The 18,097-nt window shown below is 38.0% G+C and overlaps 1 long non-coding RNA gene across 1 annotated transcript; it reads right to left on the bottom strand.

Annotated features, from left to right (window-relative positions):
- Positions 1-2,629: 2,629 nt before the first annotated feature.
- On the bottom strand, positions 2,630-5,665 carry LOC146738950 (uncharacterized). Its single transcript, XR_014930570.1, has 3 exons — positions 5,592-5,665; positions 5,357-5,460; positions 2,630-2,744 (listed from the first exon to the last, which is right to left on the bottom strand). It is a non-coding gene; the product is annotated as an uncharacterized LOC146738950 (long non-coding RNA).
- Positions 5,666-18,097: the final 12,432 nt, after the last annotated feature.

The following is an 18,097-nucleotide window of genomic DNA, read 5'->3' as shown; positions in this document are numbered from 1 at the left end:
AAATATACGTCAATTATTGGCAAGAAAAATGGGAGCATAAAAGTGTTAATTATTGACTTATACCTGGATTAACGCTTAAATCACGTGAAAAAGTTTTAAATTTCAAATAATGGGAAATGTACTAGACACAATAGCTCAGAAGTTATAAGACCGTACCATCATAAGAAGTTATAAGCTACTGACTCGAAATTCTAACAATATAAAATAAATCTACAGAACAATGAAAAAAGGATTAAAAGTATAATTTGGATCACAGAAAAAGAAAAATATAAAAAACAATAACAACTGGAATCCAGGCATCGAACACCCACCATCTTTTTTCGACACTATATTGCACACGTTATAGAATCCCTCCAGTACATTATTGTCGACACAGTTACATCGAATCCATAACTTCTCTTGAAGACATCGTCTGCTGCAATCCTATATGCACGAACGTGAGGTGAAACGAATTAGTCGTGGATTCACTTTAAATGTGTATGTTTGCTTTCGAGCACAGATATCTAACCCGAAAATCGGGTTTGCTGGTGTTTTTATTAAATATAACATCATCATAAGTGCGGTGTTACATTATGGCGGTAGGGTCGTCACCTGCGCACGCGTGAGGATTGGGTCCTAGGCGATGATAACAACGCACGCTAAAATGCAAAGGCTCATGGGTAGACGCTTGTATGTAAACAATGACACGCTACGGCCGTCTGCTACATGCGCAGGTGTGTCAAAACGAAAATAGAGGGCGCGATTTGTAAGGAGTATATAGAACACTACGTTACGAACAACAGTGCTTCACGCTATGGCCAGACTCTGTACCAATGCGGGATGACTGATTTGGAGAGAGGGAACTCAGCAGGTTCATTTTTTTCCAATATCGCCAGTACAAGTATGTCGTTGAATTTGCTTCATTTCGGATACGTTCAATTCCTGTGATGATGATGTTCACTATTTAATTTTATTATAAACTTGCCATTCCACACTTTCAACTGGGAGGGGTCCCGCTGTTCAATTTTTCACATTGTCGGTGTTTAGTTGTAGCATGTGATGTATACGAGAGAGTGACTCATGCTCGTTCTGGGTGTTATTTTATTTCTATCCCGTTCTGGGGCGAAAGTTGAGAATAACTGATGCTTAATAACTTATAATGTATTAGAAGTGGATATGATACACTATTATTACTATCAATGTTCCACGTAATCATAAAAATACATTCTTTGTGCGAACGTAATTAATGGGCGGTGGTCGTACAACGACCCCTGCACTTTAATTATTTATGACTTAATTACTAATTTATTAGCGACATTGCTTAACATGCCACGCTATATCGACCATGTCCCATTTGTAAGCGACAAGATCCTGACATTTAGAGAAGAATTTGGCCGTTAATCAACTAATTAACTAAACTGTGTCGTCTTGATGCATAGGCAAGCAGAGGACAAATTAAATTATCTTATTCTAGTGATTTGCGTTTTAATTAATATTATCTAATTAATTATTTAGAATAAACACTCGTGAAAGGCTGGTTATACTGCACTTTGCAATTTTAGTAACACAACTGTGTGCACTTAAAATAACAGTACATATAGGTAAATCCGGTAGACATGCGCATTAGAGTTTTGAGCTAAATGGTTTCCCTTACTTTTTTTGGCCAAAGCAGCTTTATGTTTTTATCAAAATGCTCAAATAAAAACAACTTTCAGTTGATGGCAAAATTTTAAGTAACTTGCGCGATAGTCTTAGCGCTGCATATTCAAACTGTTTCGTCGATCATACATTAAACATTTTTTGCTGTTTCATTTTTTACTGGAGGAATGGCGTGATGGCGGTGTTGCTAGCTTACACGTTTCACGAGGGTATCCTCGGGGGGCGGATATCCGGGCATTTTCTACCGCCTGACAACCCTCGCGGTGAAAACAAAGACCAAAAACTCGCAGAAAACGGTACTTTGCGATGGTTGTTGAGAGTCCCCTGAACAGTGTAACAAGATTAGCCCTACGTGTGTAACATATATAAATTTGGTTGTTCAGGATTACTTCAAAGTTGAGTTTGTGTTGTTTTCTCGAATTTTCACCGGCTCGACCGGCGTTCCACAGCAGCGCGCACAGAGCCCATAGAAATGCATGTACAGTGATGCGCGTCGTAGCAACGTGGAACGTCTTGTGACGTAGCTCCGCCCCAGAGGATACTCACTAATTTTGAGTACTTGAATCCAGGTCTTGTTTTGTCTTCATCATTGTTCAAACACTTTCCCCAAGGACTAGGTAGTCGCTCAATGGCTTTCTGAAATTAAGCGAAAAACGGTAACTATTCCTATTGTTCTGGTCGTAGGTTCATTTTCGTCACAACATTCAAAGTTACGTGCTGAACCTGAAGGTTTATTGATTCACATACGGGCAACTGTGATACAATAATATTACACGTAATACGCGTTACTTTGATCTGTGCACTGAACAATAAAACAGCCTGTTTAATCTGTCAAATTATACAGGTTTCATCGATACAGTAATAAAACCCGAAATTCAACTCAAAATCTTGGGTTTACTCGGATTTGGCAATGTAAAAATTCAGTTAGTATTTCGGTTTTACCTTCTTTAATCCTATCGACAGCGACTGTCCAACACCCGCCGTGAGTCCAACTGATTCAGGTACCGGGTAAAGGCTACCCGGATGTACCACGACTCGCGCTCCTTCTTGTTGAGTGAACAATCCTACGTATTCGTCAGCATCGACATACAGTGTTAATTTCAAGCCTGTAACGGTACACACATACAGTGTTAATTTCAAGCATGTTACGGTACACACATACATTGTTAATTTCAAGCATGTAACGGTACAGACATACGGTGTTAATTTCAAGCCTGTAACGGTACACACATACAGTGTTAATTTCAAGCCTGTAACGGTACAGTCATACGGTGTTAATTTCAAGCATGTAACGGTACACACATACAGTGGTAATTTCAAGCCTGTAACGGTACACACATACATACAGTGTTAATTTCAAGCCTGTAACAGTACACACACGCAGTGCTAATTTCAAGCCTGTAAAGGTACACACACGCAATGATAATTTCAAGCCTGTAACGATACACACATACAGTGTCAATTTCAAGTATGTAACGATACACACTTACACTGTTAATTTCATGCCTGTAACGGTACACACATACAGTGTCAATTTCAAGCATGTAACGCTACACACATACAGTGTTAATTTCAAGCATGTAACGGTACACACATACAGTGTCAATTTCAAGCATGTAACGCTACACGCATACAGTGTCAATTTCAAGCATGCAACGGTACACGCATACAGTGTCAATATCAAGCATGTAGCGCTACACACATACAATGTCAATTTCAAGCATGTAACGGTACACACATACAGTGTTAATTTCAAGCATGTAACGATACACACATACAGTGTTAATTTCAAGCATGTTACGGTACACACATACATTGTTAATTTCAAGCATGTAACGGTACAGACATACGGTGTTAATTTCAAGCCTGTAACGGTACACACATACAGTGTTAATTTCAAGCCTGTAACGGTACAGACATACGGTGTTAATTTCAAGCATGTAACGGTACACACATACAGTGTTAATTTCAAGCCTGTAACGGTACACACATACATACAGTGTTAATTTCAAGCCTGTAACAGTACACACACGCAGTGCTAATTTCAAGCCTGTAAAGGTACACACACGCAATGATAATTTCAAGCCTGTAACGATACACACATACAGTGTCAATTTCAAGTATGTAACGATACACACTTACACTGTTAATTTCATGCCTGTAACGGTACACACATACAGTGTCAATTTCAAGCATGTAACGCTACACACATACAGTGTTAATTTCAAGCATGTAACGGTACACACATACAGTGTCAATTTCAAGCATGTAACGCTACATGCATACAGTGTCAATTTCAAGCATGCAACGGTACACGCATACAGTGTCAATATCAAGCATGTAACGCTACACACATACAATGTCAATTTCAAGCATGTAACGGTACACACATACAGTGTCAATTTCAAGCATGTAACGGTACACACATACAGTGTTAATTTCAAGCCTGTACCGGTACACACATACAGTGTTAATTTCAAGCCTGTAACGGTACACACATACAGTGTCAATTTCAAGTCTGTAACGGTACACACATACAGTGTTAATTTCAAGCCTGTAACGGTACACACATACAGTGTTAATTTCAAGCATGTAATGGTATACACATACAGTGTTAATTTCAAGCCTGTAACGGTACACACATACAGTGTTAATTTCAAGCCTGTAACGGTACACACATACAGTGTTAATTTCAAGCATGTAACGGTACACACATACGGTGTTAATTTCAAGCCTGTAACGATACACACATACAGTGTTAATTTCAAGCCTGTAACGGTACACACATACAGTGTTAATTTCAAGCCTGTAACGGTACACACATACGGTGTTAATTTCAAGCATGTAACGGTACACACATACAGTGTTAATTTCAAGCATGTAACGGTACACACATACGGTGTTAATTTCAAGCCTGTAACGATACATACATACAGTGTTAATGTCATGCCTGTAACGGTATACACATACAGTGTTAATTTCAAGCCTGTAACGGTACACACATACAGTGTCAATTTCAAGCATGTAACGGTACACACATACAGTGTTAATTCCATGCCTGTAACGATACACACATACAGTGTTAATTTCAAGCCTGTAACGGTACACACATACAGTGTCAATTTCAAGCATGTAACGGTACACACATACAGTGTTAATTCCATGCCTGTAATGGTACACACATACAGTGTTACTTTTAAAGCCTGTAATGGTACACATATACAGTGTTAATTTCAAGCCTGTAACGTACACACATACGGTGTTAATTTCAAGCATGTAACGGTACACACATACGGTGTTAATTTCAAGCATGTAACGGTACACATATACAGTGTTAATTTCAAGCATGTAACGGTACACACATACGGTGTTAATTTCAAGCCTGTAAAGGTACACACATACATATTTAACCCACACTTAATGGAATTATGGATTTGCGAGACTAGTGTTACGGTCATCGTGTCAGTTATTTATGTAGCTTATGTAGCGCTTCAAGAAGCAGCAGTGTTGTGGATAGTTTGGAGTCCAGCCATACATTGGCCAAAACGTTGGAGATCACCACTGAGCCTCACGTATATAGATGCATATGAAAGTTAACCCTTTTTTCTAGGGCAAGTACATCGAGCGGTCTGCATACGTGGCCACGAAAAACATTTCTAACGCGACTCTTTAATATAAAATTGTCCATGTAGTGAAAACAAACAATGAGCCAACTAACCGTATTGCTCCCCTGCTTTAGTAGTACGTCTGGTTTTATTGCCGGTTATCCCATTAAACGTAAAGCAATTCCCGTAAACGTCATTCTGAGATACGGTAAAGTCCCTGGAAAAAGTTATTAATTAGAATACTTGATTATTAGATGCGTTATAATATTTTCTTGGTGAAAGTTACTTTAATATACACACCGGCGAATATTTTGTTTTTAAAAATAATTATAATAACATGAAACTTACTTCGACGAGCAGCTTGATCTGTCGAATGAGCACTGAACAATGAAATCTTCCGCCCTTTCACCATACTCTTCGATTTCCGCCTGGGTCATACGCAAAGCAGCGCGAAGATCAGAGAAATCGTCTGTGCTTGATTTCGTATAAAAAGTACTCCAGTCGTTAGGATTCGTACCACCTAGCCCATAGTCCATAAATGCATTGCTTGAAAAATCGTCGTAATCGTCAGAAGCATAGAATCCCATGCTTCCTCTTTCGCTTCCCATTTCGCTTCCTTCGCTATTTCCATTATCCGTGTCGTCCGAACCATCTGTTTCAGACGTTTCACTATCGTTTCCTGAATTTCGTTTGGGCCGTGTTATGACATTTTCTTTGGCGTACTGACGAATCCATGACGACTGTAAACCAGGTCCGAGGGTCTTCAAGAATTCCGACAGTGTTCCTTGACCAAGTAAATCAGTAACTGGGTGTTTAGCAACAACCGCACGTCGTTTTCTAGCACCTGACGATGTCGTGTTTACGGGTGCATCACCTGACGATGTCGTGTTTACGGGTGCATCACCTGACGATGTCGTGTTTACGGGTGCATCACCCGACGATGTCGCGTTTATAGGTACATCTGCTTGGGTAGACGTGTCAGGTTCCGGGGCATCCGAGCTTCCTAGGTTCTCCGAAAACCATTCGTCAATGTCAAATTGCATTCTATCAACGTCCAGAAGCTCTTGAAATCTTGTTCCATTCCACCTTGATACCCTGGCCATGTTCAGGTTGCACACCGTGACAGCTGGGAAGTCGAGTTTGGAGCGGCTCTTTATCTCCACTGAGACTGCCTTGGGATAACTTAGATACAGTCTGATCACCGACTGCGCTTGTACAACCAGCGTTACCATACATATTATGAAAGTCAGTATCCAAAACAGGCGCTTGTGTAGTGTACCAGCATTGACAGTGTTAGCCAAACCATGGGCCGTCGTATTTTGAGCATAAATTACAGCAAGCGTCAATCTGGAGGGTTTTTCCGGTTCTTGTGACTGTGATGCCGTGTCGTCTTCTGAAAAACAACACATTCGAGAAAAGAGTGTTAAAAATAAACATACAATTCGAGAGTAAGGCAACAACAAATGATGCCTCAGCACTCATACCTGCTTTTTTTGTTTGGTGGTCAGTGTTGTCCATCTGACTCAAAGGAACAACGACATCCATCGAGCACGCCTCTTGTTTTTCCGTTCCGGAAAATTATCGAGATCTAACAAATGAACCTCTCTGTCATGCGCTCTTCTTCGAAGTGATGATTTTTTTTATTTAATTACTGGAGCAAACATGCGTGATACTGAAATTGTCATGGATGAAGTAACGCAATGTATATTATCACTATGGTAACCAACTTGTTGATCTTTTCAGGACGTTTCCTGCAAATGTTAGTCATCATTATTACCAATAAAACAAAGACATATACAAGCTGGCTGCGTTTTATTTATCAACAATTACATCAATTATACATAACGCTCTGACATAACAATATCTTGGTATTATAAATTAACACTTACGCAATTTAATAACGTTGCTGGGTGAAAATATCAATAACATTCATCACTACTCCTGTATTTGGTGACTCTGAAGTTTATTTGTGTGCCACTGTCCTGTGACGTCATGACATTCGGGACACTTGACGACAGCAAGATGTTTCGCCACAGAAGGCTAATTTGGTTTTGACTCGGAGGTTCAGATTCACCTTCCTTACTTCCTGACTGTTTATGACACTGGTTTTGGCCGCAGTCGAGGGCATTAACAGCATCTTAGAGGACAATACTTATTAATATGGGCCTCAAGCGAGACCTATAACTGTATAATAATCACACCCTTCTATGGATCAGTTCAATATTCTATGGATATGTTCAGTGAAATATTAGAGTGAAATATTGTCCACACTTAACAGCAATCTACGCATGAAAGGTCATCCAATGCAGACATTAAATTTATGGCTCGATGATGACAAGTCGTTAAAAATTCAAGCGTCCGATCGTTAGGTGGGTATTTTGTCTTGTACGCATCCGGTAATACTCGAATCGAGATGCGCATGATATGCGAACAAGGACATTCAACAGGTATGAAAAAGTAAAAAAAACTTTTTTTTTTAACTTTCTAAAGGTATATGCTCATCCAAACCTGGAAAGATAGAGGTTGAAGAAAACTGTAAGGGCTCCGTGTCAGCTCTGCGTATTTTTTCATTTGAAAGGGATATAACGAACAACTTATAGAATTGACCTCTGTTAAGTAGTGAACAATGTGAACATTTTAAAAAGCACTGTCAATCCTTGATATTTTACTGGGTGAAATTTTCCTCCAAATAAAAATCGGGGTTACTCGAACTTAAAGTTGTTTCCATGGAAACAGTGACTTTGCGATTGTCTGGTAGCGTTAAACCCTATAGTGTTGTATTGTAAACTGAGTAAAATGAATGCAATTGAGGTTTTTTTTTCTTCAGAATTTAAATCAGCAAACTACATTGAGTGACTCAACAATTTCAGTTTGCTGTGGACGTCATTAAATGTACACGAGTTGCATTGTTTGTCGATTTTTTTAAAATATTTTTATTCCATGAAATACTGACTTTCGTGTTACCAAATAAACACACAAAGGATAAAATATCAGAATGTTCATGCTACATACAGGTGACTCGACACATACAAACACACACCTAGGCAGTTGGAAAATGAATGCATTTGTTGTCAAATTGTTAATCGATTAATCGATGGCCAATTGAACAGGTTAGCACTCTAAGTCCCAGCAAATCGTGTAGTGTCACGCAGCGTGCGTTCATTACTCTGTGAATTCGTCCTCTCTACACCGATCTGACGCATATCGCGCAAGGAGTGCCGAGAGTTTGTTCGGAACTCAGAACGTTTCGAAGACAATCGTCGGCAATCTCCTTCCCAGAGGTCTTTGCGCTTTACGCAATAGTGCCTCTGCCACAGGCAGCCTTCAATTTCGTGGTCAGTCACCTCACTACGCACGGCCATTTTCCTGTAGTTTTTACATCTGAAAACGTATCACAAAAAATGAAAAAAAAACGTATGTAACATCCGAACTATTTATTAATGTCAGACTTCAGTAGAAACGTAAATACGAACCATTTTATCACGGACCATGTTTTGCAAGGTATTGTTATTTAGTGAAATGGCGCACGTGATACTAGTAAACTTAAACTAGGGAAAACGGCGTTCTGTTTATGTACATAAGATGGGGAAAGAATTAAACACTAATTTTACTCGAAGGGATTTTCATAACAACCCCGTTCGTCTTGTTTTCTGGTGAATATTTTAATACTATTTCTAGCTTGAACGGATTCGGTTCTCCGCTTCTAATAGTTATAGAACACACAGGTTCTAATAAGTTTATAAAGTTAGTAATTTATTGTATAATCTAATGTCTTGATAACTTTGAAAGGACTGCACTTTCCAAGCGTAAAACATGTATGTTTTAATTTAATTTACCGAACAGTTCTTTCAGATTTAGGACGTAAAATGTTTTATTAAAGTGATTGAAGTAACACGGTGGCTTAAACGTAACTGTGTTAACCGACTGGGTCTTGTAGTTCGAACATATTCGAATATGCAAATTAATCATTTTAATAAGACGTTTCACGCCCTAACTCCGAATAAAATGTGCAGTTAATTAGATTAAAATATACATGACTTGCGTTAGAAAAGTACAATCCTTTTCTACATGCCAAAGCGTTAGTTTCTACTATAAATGACTAACTTTATTAACTTACTAGAACCTGTGTGTTCTATGGCTGTTAGACGCCGAAAATCGAACCCGTTCAAGCCAGAAATAGTTTTGAAATATTCACCAGAATACAAGATGAACGGAAATGTTAGGAAACCCCTTTCAGTGAAATTAGTCTTTAATGTTTCTTTCCCAACTATATTCGTTAACAGAGAGTTTTTTTCTCCCCAGTTTTAGTGTATCACGTGCGCCTTTTCACTACAGTAACATTACCTTGCAAAACATAGCGATAAAATGGTTCGTATTTACGTTTTTACTGAAGTCTGACATTAATAAATAGTTCGGATGTCACATACGTTTTTTCCCACTTTTTGTAGTTCGGTTTCAAATGAAACAACCGCGGAAAAATGACCGTGCGTAGTGAGGTGATTGACCACAAAATTGAAGGCTGCCTGTGGCAGAGGCACTATTGCGTAAAGCGCAAAGGCCTCTGGGATGGAGATTGATGACACAGGTTTGTGCTGGGACAGCGCTTCCGGTGACGACACAACGCACACCGCCATTTTGTGGTGAAACACCACAAGACTTTTACTACGCCAATTATTTGCGTATTTTTGTTATGAGAGGGATCTTGTGTTGATTTATTCCTACTGATAAACTAGTTTTAAAAGATTTCATCGATAGCTGATAATGATTTTTTTTTTGCCAAAACGGTGCAATAGTTATAATTTACAAAACAAAATAATTCCATTGCGTAATAACCGTTACCAAGGTGTTACTCGGTTCATCAAACTGACCGTCTTGTCGATTGCCAGGCAAAGAATTACAAACTAACGAAAGCAGTTCCTAGTATTGACGACTAAATATTCCTACTGCCACACCGTTTGTGTTACAGAAAGAAAAAAAAAAGCTTCTAACTTTGAAAACAGCCAAAATCTGTAAACAACGCGTACACATATACGTCGGGTTCGAAAATCGAACACTTGCATGGCAATGTTTTGTTGGGCGCCTTTGAAAGTAGTGCCACTGTGACGCATCGACCAATCAACGACAAGCATAAGATCGTGTGGAGGCAGAGATATATTCGTGGAATAGAACTCTGCCTGGGAGATTGGACACAGATCTGTGCATTCTCAGCCATTTATCCCAAGCAATCACAGGATGGCACGTGACCCTTGTTAAGTCTGTGCTGAGACAGCGCTTCCTGTGACGACACAACGATTTTACGCGCTGTATTTTCAGGCGCGGAGCTACGTCACATAACGTTCTACGTTGCTAAGACGCGCATCACTGTACCATGTATTTCTATTTTTGCTATTTTAAATAGTTATTTAGGACATCGATCACCAAATATGTATTTCTATGGGCTATGTGCGAGCTGCAGCTGTGGAACGCTGATGAAAACAGCTGAAGTCGAAGAAACAGCACAAACAACTCTTTGACGTAATTCTGAGCAACCAAATTTTTATATGTTGCACATGTAGGGATAATCTAGTTACACTGTTCAGGGGAGTCTCAACAACCATCCCAAAGTACCGTTTTCTGAGAGTTTATGGCCTTTGTTTTCACCGTGATGGTTGCCAGGCAGTGAAAATAACCCGGATGTCCGTCCCGAGAATAGTTCGCCTCATGGGAGCCATGTTGAACACAACACAGGGTAATTATTAATATATTAATCATCTTATGTGTTCACTTGTGAAGGACGAAAATAAAAACACACACATAAATGGGCTCCCTTAAACAAGCATCAAAAGATTCAATAGTAACGCATATTTAATATTTATGTTCAATAACCCCGAGACCAAATTTCACAGTATACATAACAGATGATAGTGGATTAGTTTTTACTGAATTGTCAATTATAGAAATGTTATTTTAAATATTTATTTAATTTGCGGTTTCTTCTTTGACTTCATAATTTTACACTTGTTTGTTTTTTCTTTTTTAGAATTATACTAGTATATGGTTGGTTGGTTGGTTGGTTAGTTAAATATCGACTGAGCCGACCCTACGCAGTCAGGATTGACACTGTTGAACCAGTCATTTGTAACTTTTCTGGGGTATTTGAAACCGAAAATTGTCATTTCAGCTTAGTGTTCTAGGTTCTTTGTGTAATTAGGTGTTGGTATGCAAAGGATTTTTCCACACAAAAACGACGAATTCGGCCGAATTTTGTTATCGGCTGGCTTAATATAACCCCAACGAATCGTATTTTTGTGAAAGATTGGTATTTTTGTCCTGATTTGTAGGAATTTGAAAAACGCGTTTCACAACTTGTCTCGTATGGTTTTATGCCGCATTCAAGATGGCGGCCCCATATAGTAAATATCGCATTTATTTTATTGGCACAGCTGACTGTGCAGAGCACGTACCTAAGCGGGCGTTTGTTAAGCCACTATTTTGGTATTTGCCACTATTTTGGTACCGTGTCAATAATGAGCGGCCTAGGAGGTGGCAGTAAAGCCTATTGAATACTACTAACGAGCAAGCGGACAATAACTATATCGACAATAAAGACCGCCACTAGTAACCAAATTATTTGCAGCTTGTTTGGACATTGGTGGATTGTAAAAGTATCAAGGTTTAGCCTGAAAATAAAATAAACTGAAGGTGTGTTCCAAATTAAATGTTTCTTAGAAAATGGATTTAATGACAAAAATTCTTTAACAGTAAAATTGCACACAAATTATACTTCACTATAGGAATAGTACCAAAATAGTAGCACATATGATTTAATTCGCGGGAACTGCTACACTTCACAATAGGGATGATACCAAAATAGTAGCACATATAATTTAGTTGTCGGGAACTGTTATACTTCACTATAGGGATGGTACCAAAATAGTAGCACATATAATAAAGTTGGCGGCAACTGCTATACTTTACTATAGGGATGGTACCAAAATAGCAGCACATATAATTTAGTTGTCGGGAACTGTTATACTTCCCTATAGGAATGGTACCAAAATAGTAGCACATATAATTTAGTTGTCGGGAACTGCTATACTTCACTATAGGAATGGTACCAAAATAGTAGCACATATAATATAGTTGGCGGGAACTGCTATACTTCACTGTAGGGATGGTACCAAAATAGTAGCACATATAATTTAGTTGTCGGGAACTGTTATACTTCCCTACAGAAATGGTACCAAAATAGTAGCACATATAATTTAGTTGGCAGGAACTGCTACACTTCACTATAGGGATGGTACCAAAATAGTAGCACATATAATTTAGTTGTCGGGAACTGCTATACTTTACTATAGGGATGGTACCAAAATAGTAGCACATTTAATTTAGTTGTCGGGAACTGCTATACTTTACTATAGGGATGGTACCAAAATAGTAGCACATATAATTTAGTTGTCGGGAACTGCTATACTTCACTATAGGGATGGTACCAAAATAGTAGCACATATAATTTAGTTGTCGGGAACTGCTATACTTCACTATAGGGATGGTACCAAAATAGTGGCACATATAATTTAGTTGGCGGGAACTGCTATACTTTACTATAGGGATGGTACCAAAATAGTAGCAATATATAATTTAGTTGTCAGGAACTGCTATACTTCACTATAGGAATGGTACCAAAATAGTGGCACGTATAATTTAGTTGTCGGGAACTGCTATACTTCACTATAGGGATGGTATCAAAATAGTGGCACGTATAATTTAGTTGTCGGGAACTGCTATACTTCACTATAGGGATGGTACCAAAATAGTAGCACATATAATTTAGTTGTCGGGAACTGTTATACTTCACTATAGGGATGGTACCAAAATAATGGCACGTATAATTTAGTTGGCGGGAACTGCTATACTTCACTATAGGGATGGTACCAAAATAGTGGCACGTATAATTTAGTTGTCGGGAACTGCTATACTGCACTATAGGAATGGTACCAAAATAGTATCACATATAATATAGTTGGCGGGAACTGCTATACTTCACTATAGGGACGGTACCAAAATAGTAGCACATATAATTTAGTTGTCGGGAACTGCTATACTTCAGTATAGGGATGGTACCAAAATAGTAGCACATATAATTTAGTTGTCGGGAACTGCTATACTTCCCTATAGGGATGGTACCAAAATAGTGGCACATATAATTTAGTTGTCGGAAACTGCTATACTTCACTATAGGAATGGTACCAAAATAGTAGCACATATAATATAGTTGGCGGGAACTGCTATACTTCACTATAGGGATGGTACCAAAATAGTATCACATATAATTTAGTTGTCGGGAACTGCTATACTTCACTATAGGGACGGTACCAAAATAGTAGCACATATAATTTAGTTGTCGGGAACTGCTATACTTCAGTATAGGGATGGTACCAAAATAGTAGCACATATAATTTAGTTGGCGGGAACTGCTACACTTCACTATAGGGATGGTACCAAAATAGTAGCACATATAATTTAGTTGTCGGGAACTGCTATACTTTACTATAGGGATGGTACCAAAATAGTAGCACATTTAATTTAGTTGTCGGGAACTGCTATACTTTACTATAGGGATGGTACCAAAATAGTAGCACGTATAATTTAGTTGTCGGGAACTGCTATACTTCACTATAGGGATGGTACCAAAATAGTGGCACGTATAATTTAGTTGTCGGGAACTGCTATACTTCACTATAGGGATAGTACCAAAATAGTGGCACATATAATTTAGTTGGAGGGAACTGCTATACTTTACTATAGGGATGGTACCAAAATAGTAGCACATATAATTTAGTTGTCGGGAAATGCTATACTTCACTATAGGGATGGTACCAAAATAGTAGCACATATAATTTAGTTGTCGGGAACGGCTATACTTCCCTATAGGGATGGTGCCAAAATAGTGGCACATATAATTTAGTTGTCGGGAACTGCTATACTTCACTATAGGAATGGTACCAAAATAGTAGCACATATAATATAGTTGGCGGGAACTGCTATACTTCACTGTAGGGATGGTACCAAAATAGTGGCACGTATAATTTAGTTGTCGGGAACTGCTATACTTTACTATAGGGATGGTACCAAAATAGTAGCACATATAATTTAGTTGTCAGGAACTGTTATACTTCCCTACAGAAATGGTACCAAAATAGTAGCACATATAATTTAGTTGGCGGGAACTGCTACACTTCACTATAGGGATGGTACCAAAATAGTAGCACATATAATTTAGTTGTCGGGAACTGCTATACTTTACTATAGGGATGGTACCAAAATAGTAGCACATTTAATTTAGTTGTCGGGAACTGCTATACTTTACTATAGGGATGGTACCAAAATAGTAGCACATATAATTTAGTTGTCGGGAACTGCTATACTTCACTATAGGGATGGTACCAAAATAGTAGCACATATAATTTAGTTGTCGGGAACTGCTATACTTCACTATAGGGATGGTACCAAAATAGTAGCACATATAATTTAGTTGTCGGGAACTGCTATACTTCACTATAGGGATGGTACCAAAATAGTAGCACATATAATTTAGTTGTCGGGAACTGCTATACTTCACTATAGGGATGGTACCAAAATAGTGGCACATATAATTTAGTTGGCGGGAACTGCTATACTTTACTATAGGGATGGTACCAAAATAGTAGCAATATATAATTTAGTTGTCAGGAACTACTATACTTCACTATAGGAATGGTACCAAAATAGTGGCACGTATAATTTAGTTGTCGGGAACTGCTATACTTCACTATAGGGATGGTATCAAAATAGTGGCACGTATAATTTAGTTGTCGGGAACTGCTATACTTCACTATAGGGATGGTACCAAAATAGTAGCACATATAATTTAGTTGTCGGGAACTGCTATACTTTACTATAGGGATGGTACCAAAATAGTAGCACATTTAATTTAGTTGTCGGGAACTGCTATACTTTACTATAGGGATGGTACCAAAATAGTAGCACATATAATTTAGTTGTCGGGAACTGCTATACTTCACTATAGGGATGGTACCAAAATAGTGGCACGTATAATTTAGTTGTCGGGAACTGCTATACTTCACTATAGGGATAGTACCAAAATAGTGGCACATATAATTTAGTTGGAGGGAACTGCTATACTTTACTATAGGGATGGTACCAAAATAGTAGCACATATAATTTAGTTGTCGGGAAATGCTATACTTCACTATAGGGATGGTACCAAAATAGTAGCACATATAATTTAGTTGTCGGGAACGGCTATACTTCCCTATAGGGATGGTGCCAAAATAGTGGCACATATAATTTAGTTGTCGGGAACTGCTATACTTCACTATAGGAATGGTACCAAAATAGTAGCACATATAATATAGTTGGCGGGAACTGCTATACTTCACTGTAGGGATGGTACCAAAATAGTGGCACGTATAATTTAGTTGTCGGGAACTGCTATACTTTACTATAGGGATGGTACCAAAATAGTAGCACATATAATTTAGTTGTCAGGAACTGTTATACTTCCCTACAGAAATGGTACCAAAATAGTAGCACATATAATTTAGTTGGCGGGAACTGCTACACTTCACTATAGGGATGGTACCAAAATAGTAGCACATATAATTTAGTTGTCGGGAACTGCTATACTTTACTATAGGGATGGTACCAAAATAGTAGCACATTTAATTTAGTTGTCGGGAACTGCTATACTTTACTATAGGGATGGTACCAAAATAGTAGCACATATAATTTAGTTGTCGGGAACTGCTATACTTCACTATAGGGATGGTACCAAAATAGTAGCACATATAATTTAGTTGTCGGGAACTGCTATACTTCACTATAGGGATGGTACCAAAATAGTAGCACATATAATTTAGTTGTCGGGAACTGCTATACTTCACTATAGGGATGGTACCAAAATAGTAGCACATATAATTTAGTTGTCGGGAACTGCTATACTTCACTATAGGGATGGTACCAAAATAGTGGCACATATAATTTAGTTGGCGGGAACTGCTATACTTTACTATAGGGATGGTACCAAAATAGTAGCAATATATAATTTAGTTGTCAGGAACTACTATACTTCACTATAGGAATGGTACCAAAATAGTGGCACGTATAATTTAGTTGTCGGGAACTGCTATACTTCACTATAGGGATGGTATCAAAATAGTGGCACGTATAATTTAGTTGTCGGGAACTGCTATACTTCACTATAGGGATGGTACCAAAATAGTAGCACATATAATTTAGTTGTCGGGAACTGCTATACTTTACTATAGGGATGGTACCAAAATAGTAGCACATTTAATTTAGTTGTCGGGAACTGCTATACTTTACTATAGGGATGGTACCAAAATAGTAGCACATATAATTTAGTTGTCGGGAACTGCTATACTTCACTATAGGGATGGTACCAAAATAGTAGCACATATAATTTAGTTGTCGGGAACTGCTATACTTCACTATAGGGATAGTACCAAAATAGTGGCACATATAATTTAGTTGGAGGGAACTGCTATACTTTACTATAGGGATGGTACCAAAATAGTAGCAATATATAATTTAGTTGTCAGGAACTGCTATACTTCACTATAGGGATGGTACCAAAATAGTGGCACGTATAATTTAGTTGTCGGGAACTGCTATACTTCACTATAGGGATGGTACCAAAATAGTGGCATGTATTATTCTGTTGTTGGGATCTGTTATTATTCGATATAGGAATGGTACAAAAATAGTGGCATGTATTATTCTGTTGTCGGGATCTGTTATTATTCGATATAGGAATGGTACAAAAATAGTGGCATGTAATATTCTGTTGTCGGGATCTGTTATTATTCGATATAGGATTGGTACCAAAATAGTAGCACATATAATATAGTTGGCGGGAACTGCTACACTTCACTATAGGGATGGTACCAAAATAGTAGCACATATAATTTAGTTGTCGGGAACTGTTATACTTCCCTACAGAAATGGTACCAAAATAGTAGCACATATAATTTAGTTGGCGGGAACTGCTACACTTCACTATAGGGATGGTACCAAAATAGTAGCACATATAATTTAGTTGTCGGGAACTGCTATACTTTACTATAGGGATGGTACCAAAATAGCAGCACATTTAATTTAGTTGTCGGGAACTGCTATACTTTACTATAGGGATGGTACCAAAATTGTAGCACATATAATTTAGTTGTCGGGAACTGCTATACTTCACTATAGGGATGGTACCAAAATAGTAGCACATATAATTTAGTTGTCGGGAACTGCTATACTTCACTATAGGGATAGTACCGAAATAGTGGCACATATAATTTAGTTGGAGGGAACTGCTATACTTTACTATAGGGATGGTACCAAAATAGTAGCAATATATAATTTAGTTGTCAGGAACTGCTATACTTCACTATAGGGATGGTACCAAAATAGTGGCACGTATAATTTAGTTGTCGGGAACTGCTATACTTCACTATAGGGATGGTACCAAAATAGTGGCATGTATTATTCTGTTGTTGGGATCTGTTATTATTCGATATAGGAATGGTACAAAAATAGTGGCATGTATTATTCTGTTGTCGGGATCTGTTATTATTCGATATAGGAATGGTACAAAAATAGTGGCATGTAATATTCTGTTGTCGGGATCTGTTATTATTCGATATAGGATTGGTACAAAAATAGTGGCATGTAATATTCTGTTGTCGGGATCTGTTATTATTTGATATAGGATTGGTACAAAAATAGTGGCATGTAATATTCTGTTGTCGGGATCTGTTATTATTCGATATAGGAATGGTACAAAAATAGTGGCATGTATT

Source organism: Saccoglossus kowalevskii, chromosome 9, assembly GCF_978046115.1.
Source record: "Saccoglossus kowalevskii chromosome 9, keSacKowa6.1, whole genome shotgun sequence".
Taxonomy (NCBI): Eukaryota; Metazoa; Hemichordata; class Enteropneusta; family Harrimaniidae; genus Saccoglossus; species Saccoglossus kowalevskii.
This window is presented reverse-complemented; position numbering and strand designations above follow the sequence as displayed.